Below are 12,597 nucleotides of genomic sequence, written 5' to 3' on the forward strand. Positions count from 1 at the left end.
TGTTTGCTTGCCAAATGCTGGAGTGTAGCATGGTCGCTTTTTCTACATGGGCTGAAGTTAATGTTTAAACCCAATGTGACTCAAAAAAATAATCAGCTAAGACAACATGAAATGTTGTGGCATGCCCCATGCTCATGTCAGCCTAATGAATTATGTTTTTGATCTTCAAGCATGTACTTCGTAACCCACTAATTACTTTCCACACTTCACGGGCAATAGTTAGCATTGCCACAGCAAATAAAACCAAGACACACAAAAGTTTAACTGGTCATGACTTTAACTGGCTTCTGAAGGCAGAAGCCTCAGCAAAATGGATGCAACCAGAAAGCATTGGTTGGGATTTTCAAAGCAAAGCAGGGGGTTTAGCCACACATGTGGGGGAGTTAGACCCAAAAAAACCTGGATCCGAACACTGATCTAATTCTAAAGGTTTAAGAAGAGAAAGGAAGGAAAGTCCAGACATTAGGCACTAGCCTAGGACATGTGAATCCTGGGTGCAAGTCCCTGCTCCGCCACAGAATTCCTGTGTCTCAGGGCAAGTCTACAGTACCGCGCTACATTGGCACAGCTGTACCAATGCAGTTGTGCCTCCGTAGTGTGTCTGGAGAAAATACGCTATGCCGCCGGGAGAGGCGGAAGCAATGTTGGTGGAAGACTGTCTCCCACGACATAGCACGGTGTGGACACTGCTGTAAGTCGATGTAATTTACAGCCCTCAGGGGGGTGAGGGGTGTCATTTTCATGAGCAACATAAGTTACATTGACTTAAGCAGTAGTGTAGACCAGCCCTTAGAGATATGAGTGGAATAAACAGTTGGACAGACAGAATGTAAACAGTTGGACAGACAGAATGTGTGTTAAAGGCTGTTCTCTTTAAATATACAAGTGATGCTGGAGCGTGACTATATTGAGCCTCCACAGGATCGGATATAGACCTAGTGTGGTTTTCTGAAGGACACATTTCCAGCAGGTCTATTGATGCAAGCCCTAGCACACTCCTCCGCCTTTTCTGTGTTCCTCTGGACAGCAGAGCTGGGTCACGACTGACAAACAGAATTGTGGCTCTGCCCCAAGTTGTTTCTGTAAGAGTTCAAGGTTCCGCTGGCCAGATCGTGATGACCCCAGCAAAGGACAAACATTTTACAAATAACTCTCCCACGCTGTGTACTTTACGGCTGCAACGGGATCCACCAATGAAACACCAACACCACCCTTATCATGGTGGGCATCCTCTAACATCACCGGGGACTGATCCGAAGCCCACTGGAGACAGTGGAAGAACTCCCCCCAACTTCAGTAAGACATTGGACAGGGACTCATGTTGAATATTTAGCCATTTCGAGTTAGGTGCCTAAATGGGAACTGTTGGAAGTTGAGTTCATTTGAAAATCTGGCCCATAGCATCGAGGGGTCAGGAAAAATGTACCTCCCGTAGCATACAGCGTTGTTGAAGCTGGGTTGGTCCCAGGATATCAGAGAGACAAGGAGGATGAAGTAATATGTTTTCTTGGACCAACTCCTATAGGTGAGAGAGACGCGCTTTCGAGCGACACAGAGCGCTTCTTCAGGTCGGGGAAAGGTAATGACAGTGTCACGTGGGGGGCTTGGGAGAGGGAGTCTCGTCCAGACCCCACTTCAGGTTGTTTATAATGTCCTTCCCCCCAGTTCATAGCGGATGAGGGGTTCTCTAAACGAAACAGACATAAGAAAGGTCCTTTCCTCTCTCGCTCCCTTATGAAAGCGGGGAATCTGAATGAAAGAAAAGAAAGGCCAAGATGGCCTGGCTCTGAGGCAGTCTCTCTGAATTCAGCTTTTTGGGCTTGGCCTATCGGCGGGTCTATCGTCTTTTATTAGGGTCTACGTCCAGCCCCTCCTCATGGGTGTCTTGCTTGCAGCTGGTCCATGGGGTTTCGGGGACCGTGAGGCCTACGACTGACTCCCTCTTGGCTGATCTGTCTCTGTGGTCAGCAGTCTCCGAAGTGTGGCAGCCCAGCCCCCCCCCCCCCTCCTGTTTGCTGCCCCTTCCTGTAGCAGGATTTCCCTTCATAAGCCTCCCACACACACACACATTCCAAGCAGAGTAAGCCATACAGGTGCCCCTCGTTAGTGCTGAACAGGCCCAGAAGAGCTCATTAGCCCCTTCTCCACTAGAGTGAGGGCATGTCCCTTCACATATCTCACCTCTCAAGTTGGAAAGGCTGCTCTGGGTACAGCTTGTCTCCATCCCCGATCTCCTGTGAAAAGAAATCAGCATGGTCCTTTCCCACCCGGTGCCCAAGGTACCATCGCATTATATGCAGGTTTGCATCTTTCATGGTGTGGATCCAGCACAGGGGTGCGTGATCTGTGATCATGGGGAAGGGGCTACCCACCAGATAATACCTGAGGGAATCCACAGCCCATTTAATCACTAATGCCTCCTTTTCAATAGCTGAGGAAGCCTTTTCTCTAGGAAATAGATATAGAAGTGGGTGTTCTCCTCCTCCTAAGTCTTGTCAGAGTACGGCGCCGAATCCGCCGTCCGAGGCGTCCTGGGAAAAATCAGGGCCGAAGAGCATAGTCGTGCTTTCAAGTCACTAAAAGCTTCCTTGCATTTCTCATCCCATTGGATCCTCTTGGAGTTATGAGTTCCATAAGGGGGGCCCATGACTGAGACAAAACCAGGGATAAACCTTCGGTAACAGCCTGCAAGGCCGAGAAAACACCCCGCTTGCCTCTTTGTCTGGAGGAATTGGGCATTTCCCCTTAGGGCCTGTACCTTGTCAACCACTGGTTTCATAAGGCCACCTCCTACGCAGAACCCCAGTAGATTACTTCATCTATGGCTAATCTACATTTTGCAGGGTTGGCCGCTGTAAATCCCTTGTCCTGGGAGGCTTTTATTACTGCCTTTAAGGGCTGCAGGTGGTCTTCCCAGGTAGGACTACAGTCAACAATATTGTCTATGTAGGCAGCAGTGTATGGTTGGTGGGGACTATTCGTAAGCCTTTAGAAAGTCATGGCAGCTCTGTGGAGGCCGAAAGAGTCTTGAACTGAAAGTGCCCAAAAGGGGTGGAGAAAGCGGTTTTCTCTTGTGAGGAGGGAGATAAAGGGACCCGCCCATAACCTTTTGTTAGGTCGATAGTGCTCACATACTTTGCCAGTCCAAGCCACTCTAGTAACTTGTCTACTCTTAGCCAGTTCTTGACTGCTGGATACAGGGGTCCTAATTCAGGTTCTGTAGGAGAATGAGTTTTCAGCAGGGCCTCCCATGTCTTCCAAGGTTTGAGAAGATTCTCGTGATAGACCTTGATTTCTTTTCTCTTCCCAGATAGTTTTATCTCATAGTCCACTAGCCGTACCTGCCTGACCACTTCAAATGGACCCCACCATCAGGACATTAACTTAAACTTAGCTGAGGGTATTAGAAGGACACAGTCAGCCGGATGGGAAGTTCGTAGTCATACCTCTCTATTATAATTTTGTTCCTATGCATGTTGGGCCTCTCTCAAATTCTCTGTGGTGCACACCCCTATGTTTCTGAGTTGTTCCCTCACTGTCAGATGTATCGGGTTGTGCTTAAGGCATCTGCATCCTGTTCCTCCCAACCTTCTTGCGGCACATTCAGGATTCTCCACGGTTAGCGACCATAAAGCAACTCAAACATAAAGAACCCTGTAGAGGCTTGTGGGACCTCCTTTATGGCAAACAGGAGTGGTGGGAGTAGCTGGTCCCACTGGGGTTGTCACTAACAAAGCAACTCAACATTCCCTTCAAAGTCTTATTAAACCTCTCTACTAGGCCATCGGTCTGCAGCTGGGACACTGAGGTTATCAGGGACTTGATCTTCAGAAGGGAGCATAATCCACACATCAGCAGGGAGCTGAAGTTAGTCCCTTAGATCTGTTAGTATTTTGCAAGGAAATCCCACACATGAGAAGAACTTCAAGAGTTCTGGGGCTATCACTGGAGCTCTCATGAAGCAAACAGGAACAGCCTCCCATTGGCATAGACCATCTTGACCACACACACTGCAGCCGCTGCAGTGCTGTAAGTGTAGACATGCCCTTCACAGATGACAGATCATTGTAATGGGGCTGTCAAAAGGGAGGTTGAGTCCAAGGCCAGCAGTACCACCTCCTGGTGATACTCCAGCTTGCGTCACTTAGTGGTGAGAGTCAATGGTCACTTCGCCTATTGGCTGGAGTCAGTGGCTGTAATCACCCAATCGCAAGAGTCAGTGGCTACTTTACCTAGCAATTGGGGTCACTGGTTTTGTCACCCAGTTGCGAGAGTCAGTGGCCACTTTGCCTAGCAACTGTAGCCAATGGCCGTGTCACCCAATGGTGAGAGTCCGCTGCCATGTTGCCCAATGGCAGAAGTCAGTAGCAGCGGTAAGGACCCCAGGGCCAGCCACACTGGCTGCTGCTCGGGTGGCCCCAGGGAGCACCTGAGCAGCGGTCCTGGGGCGGCTGGAGGCCGTCCAGACAGTAGTATCTGGGAGCAGCAGCCGGGCAGGGCCCCCCTCCAGCAGGGCCCCCCCAGAGCAGCGTGGCCACAGAAGTAGAGTTTTAGTCAGGGGTATTTTTGGTAAAAGTCATGGACAGGTCACAGGCCATGAATTTTTATTTATTGCCAGTCCATGACTTTTACCAAAAATACCTGTGACTAAATCTTAGCCTTACGTATGATATATCTGTATTTCCAATCTTGTGCTGTGTTTCTGGGTGACAGCCCCAGACAGAGTGGCATCAGCACTTGATGGCCCATCGAGGGACATCAGCTGTACAATAAATCCATTGAAAAAGCCAGGGTCTACACCTGATGAGTCAGCAAGCCAGGTAGCGGCATGCCTATGGGCAAAGAACTCCAAGGCTTTTCCATGTGCGGTGAAGCTTGTGTATGGGACACCGGAAGTACAAGCCTCATGGCAAAAGAATATAAAAGGCAGCTGCATCATTTCCATTTTGTCTTCATTCCTGCTTCTTACCTCTGGAGTAACTTTTCCAAACTGAAGCTCTGAACAAAGGGGGGAGGGATAGTTCAGGGGTTTGAGCATTGGCCTGCTAAACCCAGGGTTGTGAGCTCAATCCTTGAGGGGGCCATTTAGGGATCTGAGGCAAAATTCTGTCTGGGGATTGGTCCTGCTTTGAGCAGGGGGTTGGACTAGATGACCTCCTGAGGTCCCTTCTAACCCTGATATTCTATGAAAGGGCTGAATGGCCCATCCAAGCTATGAATGTGTTCCAGAGGGACTTTCAAGCCAGCAATCTCACTAATACTATATGAACCTGATATATGGATATTGAAATCTCTGTATGTATCCGAGTTCTTGTTTTTTCTTTTTAGAATAAACCTCTAGTTTTAGATACTAAAGGATTGGCTGGCAGCGTGGTATTTTGGGTAAGAGCCAAACTAATATTGACCTGGTAACATGGCTGACCCTTTGGGGTCAGAAGAACATTTTGTATGGTGAACAGAGTTTTTAAAATAACTTCTCACTCTACTGGATCTATTTGCTGATTGGGAGCCCTGCAGATGCTTGCTCTATTTCAGATCTAGAGTTTAGATTGGCCCAATATATCCTCATATGTAAACCCCCAAATGCAGCAAACCTGGCTGCTGTGGGAGGCTTGTAATGACAGCTACCTCTGCCTAACAGCCTGTAAAGAGGAAAACTTAGTGTTTCTCACTCTGATCCTGGGAAAGATTTTTATATTTGGTGTATGAACCCTCGGTGGTAGAAGCCCAAGCAATACAGAGGGAAGCTTAGTGTCTCTCCCTCTGGCCCAGAGTGGGTTAAAATCATAAGATACAAATCTTGTTCTGTTAAACCAAACTCTGAAGAATATAGGAGTTTGGGCAGTGTAGTGTGGTTTTTGTTTGGTTGGTTGGTTTTGTTTTGTGAGTGATATTGTGGTCATTTCACAATTTTGAAAGAAATGTTTAAGGAAAGGGACCAGGAAGGGTGGAGGCTGGTTGAGAAGCCCACCCGCCTTGCTAAATTGGTAGTGGAACAAAGCTTGTGCCCCTGGAAAGGAAAGGTTCATTGGAAAAAGCAGGATCAGGCCCAGACAAGCAGGCAAACAACAGATAGAGAAATTAAAAAATTGATTGGAAGCCTTAAGGGCATAGTGGCAAGAGTAAGTGCAGGCATGAATCCCTGAAACAATACTTAAAATGGTAAAATCTAATTGATAAAGGTGTCATTTTGGGAGATAAACAGTAATTTAAGGAAAGACCCTGAAAAGTTAACTCTACAGAGGCTGGACAGAATTAAGCAGTTAAACTTTGTGAAAATGTTAAAAAGTACCATGTTAAAGAGAAAAGGAATTCTTGGTTTCTTTGCAGCCTTCTAAAGGAAAAATGGGCCCTTTTCCAAAAGGAATGTCTGTAAATAATCCAGGTATTTGAAATAATTTAACTATGGACAATTTAGTTAAAAACATGAGGGGATTCTATTGGAACTTAACTGACCCAAATGTATGAAGGGAATATAATCTATGTACAGCTATGTAAAAACAGCAATATAGAAGAGATGTTAAGGAAAAGAAAATGTGTGTATATATCTATTTGTCTGTGGAAATAAGTTCTAAGAACGTAACCAACACATCTGGTTTGTACAACTCCTGTTTTAAGATAAATTAGTTTTGTTTTGTTTTTAATTTGTAACAAAATAGCAGATGAGAGCTATAGTAAAAGAATAAGAAATTAACAGTGCCCCTCTGAAGCAACAGCAGGGGTAAGGTGCACAAAACAAAAAGAAGCACTGCTAGAAACACTGAGCCTTAAGATGGCTCTGTGTAATCAGACTGTCACTTTGACGAGGGTACATGAAAACTCTGTAAAAACAAAAGGAAGCAGCTGCAGTTTGGCTTCTATGGAAGACCTGTAACAAGGTATTCCTTCAATTGGCTAAATGCAAAAATGAAAAACTGCACCAAGATTTACAAGCCTCTGCTGCAAAAGCAGAAAAATAAAATGTATGTCCATTAGTACCCAAATCCAGTTAGATGTCCTTAAGGTTGGGTACAAAGAGTTAAAACAGCACCCTCAAATCTTACAGCAACAGTAACATCAGAAGAAGGAACATTTAAGACCCCAGAAGGGGCAGATTTTTGGGACCCCTCTGGAGATTGGGAAGGGAGATATTTGGGAAAATTCCTCCTCCCAGGGCCAGAATGCCCTTGCAACAGTAACAACAGTGCCTGCTTCTGCCTCAGACCTCCAGGCCATGGCAAAGTGGCTGGGGATTTTAAAATGAAAAAAAAAAATTTAACTCACTAAGCAGGTTCTGCCATGGTGGGAGCACTGTTCTAATTTGTTCCCAAGCTTCCATCTTTCAGGCTCTGAACCAGATCATCAGGAGAGCTGGTTAGGGTTACCATATTTTGTGCCTCCAAATGGAGGACACTCCACAGGGCCCCGGCCCCGCCCCCAGCCCCGCCCACGCCCCCACGCCCCAACTCCGCCCCCTCCCCAAAGTCTCCGCCCCCTCCCCTGCTTCCCGCGAACATTTAATTCGCGGGAAGCCTGAAGCAGCTAAGGGGGAATGTGGGGGGAGGAGGCGCGGCCCAGGCTGGCCCCCCCAGCGGCTCCAGCCTGGGTCGGCTCTGGCCCTGGGGTGCCGGCCCCGGCCCCCGGCCGACCACCCCCGGCCCGCCCAGCACTGCCGGCCCCCGGCGGCCCGGCGCACCCCTCGGCGGCCCGGCCCCGCGACCCCGGACCGGCTCCCGGCCCCGCGGCCCAGCGCACCCCCCGGCGGCCCGGCCCCGCGGGCCCGGACCGGCTCCCGGCCCCGCGGGCCCAACCCCGCCACCCTGGACCGGCCCGGACCCCGGCTCCCCGCCCGGCCCTGCGCCCAGCCCGGCCCGGCACTGTGACCCCGGCCCGGCACTGCGCCCCTGGACCCCGGCCCGGCACCGCGCGCCCAGTCCCGGGACCCCGGCCCAGCCCCGCACCGGCCCCGGCCAAAGAGGCCCCGGCCGAGCCCTCCCTCCCTCCCGATTTTCCCGGACATGCCCGGCTTTTGGGGATTTCCCCCCGGACGGGGATTTGAGCCCCCAAAAGCCAGACATGTCCGGGAAAATCCGGACGTATGGTAACCCTAGAGCTGGTACCAGCTGAAGAGTTATAAAATACTGTGAAAGTTACTAGTGACCCCCCCTTAACAGAGCAGCCTTTATGTCAACCAGTGGCCATTAGGGGGAAGCAGACACTTCAAGTACACAGTAGCCTGAACTTTTCAACTGTCTTCCCTCCAAGGCCTTAAGGTAGTTGGAGCTGGTCCCAAGCCGGTTTTCACTGACCAGATAGCAGAAGCATGGGTCTGACAACCACCAATCAAGTGTTAACGCTGCCAGGACCTTTGTCTGAATGTGTATAAAGGATCTGTAAAATGTGTGTAAGACAGAGTTTTTGTACTAAGGTGCAAAGCTCTCCTTTCTTCTGCAGAATAAAGCAACTCTTCCTTATCCCTGTCTGGCTGTTATTGGCTCTCAGCTAGGTGGACCCGATATTTCAGTAACAATACCATGGTTATAGTGTCACGACAAAGTCTGTGTTCAGTATTCTGTGTTGCATGTTCTGTGTCTGTCTCTAGTGGTGTCCTGTGCTAGCATTGGGTCCAGAGAAAGAGGAGATACTACACTAGACAGGACAAATGTCTTTTCTTCTCTCTACTTCCCCCATATCCATCCAACTTATCAATCACCACTTGTGTCCAAAAGACTTTGGTCCCCAGTGCATCAGGTTTATTTTTTGTTAGGTTCTCTAATAGTCATTTTGTTGCTAATTTTTGTTATTGATACATTTGTATTGTTAGTTACATTTGCTTGTACTGTTAATTCCACACTTTCCTCTATGCACTCTGTATTCTACTTCCCCAAGCCCTGAAGGGTAGTTCTTGGGCCCCCATAACCTGTAAAACCTTAGCCCATGATTGCAGGGCCCCATCTTTCAGGTCCCCAGAAACCTCTTAAGAACAACTGTTAGAAATAGAGGATTCTGCATTAAAAAGGTCCTAACCTCAGTAACTTTTATTGTTTGATGACTATTGCAGCATCAAACTTGGGCCTCATTTTATTTGTCAATGTACCTAATTATTGTAATGGTTTTAGGTTTTATTGAATTCTCAATTATTATAATTAATTGTTTGCATTTCTGTTTATATTATATCTGGTGTTTAATCAATTGTAATGATTTTAGTTATACTCACCTGCTTATAATTGTTTGGTTTGTTTACAACAGATCACCTGTGCCCTACAATGACAACAACTACTGTACTGTAATGATCATAGATCAAGGGGCGGAGTGTTGTAGGAGCAGCAGTGATCTGTATGCAAACGGCTATAGCTATGGGATGCACTGAAATGCAGATACTTGCCCTATCTACTTTGGAACACAAAATGTTTTGGGTAACTTTGGGTAATATTAAGGTTTTAATGCATTTGTTAAAACAAAGAAAATGATCTCTGTTTGATACTTACCAATATGACTGGATGCAGTATGTTTCCAGCACTGTGAAATCAGACTTGTTAATTGGGGAAATAATTATAAAAATAGCACACCAACAGTCTCTGGAGGCAAAGGTATGGAAGGTTAGCCCACTCCCCATATTACACGTGGGATCATTCTGGCTGCCTCGGACCTCAAGCCAGTGGGCTGGGGAGGGAGGAAAACTATTGGACACTAGAGGTTGTACCGAATGGACTCCTCAAAAGTGGGTATGCCTCACCTTACTGGTTGCCCCAGAGTCTTGTAGTAAAGATGTTTCATTGGGATCATGTATGTGGGATGAATTGGACAATGACACCAAAGTATTGTACAATGGAAAATGTGTATGTATCCACTCGTGGGAGGAAGTATTTTGGGAGGATGGGCGTGTTAGCAGCCCCCCAGTAGATGAATGTAAATACAATGTCAGTACTGTTTTTACTAGAAATCACACTTACTATTTACCATGGCCCCAAAAAAAGAGAGAGTCCCAGCTAACACTAACCGCTGAGCTGGCCGACTTCTCAATTGACCTTGGAATTAGCTGGCAAGATCTTACTGATAGTCTCATTAAAAGCAAAGAAGTGACCAAATTTTTAGGACAGACAAATGAACAAGTAGGAAATCAGACTATTCATATTATACATGCCAATGGGGACATGTTACGAATTGCCACCGCAGAAAAACAAATTACAACCTACCACTGGTATGATATATTCTCTGGATGGTCCCCAACTACCACTGGCATCCTATCAGTAATGCTACACCCCTTGATAGTAGTCTTGATATTAAATTGTCTTCGTATAATTGGTATGTGTGGCATGTGTTTTCAGATAAAAAGAATGTATGCTAAATTGGAATCACAAACACATGTTGCCTCACAGTACCTTCTCTTAAACAGGTTAAAAAGAAAGTGACACTAACGATTATATAAATATCGTAGTGTCAAAAGGGGGATTATGTAGGGTTATTAAAGAAGGTACTAACAGTGATTCCCCCAAGAGACAGTGACCCCCTCATAATTTGTCCCCCGCACTTTAAAATCCAACAGTTTCACCAAGTACAAAAATTTCTTGGATCTTCTGTTAAAACTTGTAAGTTACTGTCTGTAGAAACCATTGATTATATCTATCCTGTGAAAGATACTTTACTACTATGTAAAACTTACAAACAATTTAACTGACTTTGTTCTTGAAGTAATTGATACAAGGTAAAGAAACACTATAAGCCGTTAAGTGACTTTCACTTCATTCAACGGCTCCTAGGACAGACCCCCACCCTCTGTGATTAAAGGGCCGGGAATCTCAAATGAATTAGCACACACCCTGAAAGTGGTGGAGACAGTAAATTAAAATATGGTTAAGATATGGAATGTATGCTGATGAATGCTTGATATACATGAATGGTTAGGGAGGTGCCAGCCTAGAAAGGGAGTATCCATCGTCCGAAGAATGTGTCAAGTGGATGACCAGAGGAACCCCCCCCCCCCCCCAGAGGGTAAACTGGGATCCACCCCATCACCTGGAAGGATGAGAAACACAAGCTTTGGACAGTGTGGAGCCACCAGGAATGTGCCACTTTGGACAGGAATGTGCCATCTGCTGATTGAGTCAGCCACAGCAGGATGAAACAGTTCCCATAGACTAACATAAGAGTGAATTCCTATAAGAATGGACTCTAAAGACTGATGAATTTGAGTCTCTGGTTCTGCTGCCAGCCTCCAGGAGCATCAGGTGCACCTGACACAGACTCGGCTCCATCCTCATGACCAAGATACCTGGCCAGTAACTTGGCATGAGCAACTTCTAGGCTGGTAACTATAACACCTATACAGAACTTGAATGAATGATTGTGTGAATGAATCTCTCTATATATACATATATATGTGTGTGTGTGTGTGTGTGTGTGTGTGTTTGTAAGAAATAAGTAGTCAAACAACATTGTTTACTTTTATCTTTTGCTTTATCAGTATATTTACAATAAATGTGGCATCTTTGCCTTATCCCTCTTAAGATCCTGCTGGTTTTTATTCTATTGGTATAACAATGGGGTGTCCAGGGCTGTCCCTAGGGGAGTGCAGGGCCTGAGACATAGGCACTGAATTTCTAATCTGACGGGAGGCGCTCCCCCCGGCTCCTCACAGGCCCCACCCCCACTCAACCCCTTCCCCCAAGGCCCCACCCCTGCCCTGCTTCTTCCCACCCCACCTCTTCCTGCCCCTTCCCCACCCAGTTCCGCCCCCTGCCCTGAGCATGCTCTGGCCTCGCTCCTCTCCCCTCCCCCGACAGCACCTCCTGACAATGAGAGGGAGGGGGAGGTGCTGATCGAAGGGGTCCACCAGCAGGCAGAAGGCGCTGGGAGGAAGGGGAGGTTCGGGGGGGGGCCTCCTCCTCGTCCCTCCCCCCCTGCCTGCTGCTTGCCTCCCCATTCACTGCCTCACCCCGCTCGCCTGCCCACCTCCCATCTCACCTCCCCACCCGTGGGGCCCGGGGCGGTCGCCCCAATTCACCGTACCCAAGGGGGTGGCATAAGAAATCAAATAGAATGTCTGCCAAATCATCACTAGAGCAGGGCACTATCTGTATGGTTTTCTCTGCTAAGACTCCAGTCTTCTCGGCTGGACTAATTAAATAGGTCCTCCACCACCAGGGCCGGCTCTAGGCACCAGCAAACCAAGCACGTGCTCGGGGCGGCACATTTTCAGGGGCGGTATTCCGGTGGTTTTTTTTTTTGCTTGGGGCAGCAAAAGCCTAGAGCCGGCCTTGGCAGCAGCAGCGCGTCATGCGCGGGGGTGCCCTGGGGCCGCTGCGGTTCGCGCCGCGGGGGAGCAGCGCCTGCACCTTGTGGCTGGGCCGGGCAGGCTCCGAGTGGGGAACACTCGGGCTGGAGGCCGCCCCATGAGGCACATGGAGCCACCTGTAGGTGCCACAGGGCGGCCGCCCCCCAGCACCAAGCCGCCCAGGGGCTGCGGCAGGGTGGCCAGAAGCACCAGCAGCGGGGCCATAGAGGGCGGGGTGCTGCCGTATGAGGCCCGCGTCCCACTTTCCGGGGCTCCGCTCCTTCTGGGGCTACCCTGCCCCAGCTCCTCAGCCCCCTGCCAGGGCGGTCCCCTCAGCTCTGCCC

The sequence above is a fragment of the Malaclemys terrapin genome, chromosome 2 (genome assembly GCF_027887155.1).
Source record: "Malaclemys terrapin pileata isolate rMalTer1 chromosome 2, rMalTer1.hap1, whole genome shotgun sequence".
Classification (NCBI taxonomy): Eukaryota; Metazoa; Chordata; order Testudines; family Emydidae; genus Malaclemys; species Malaclemys terrapin.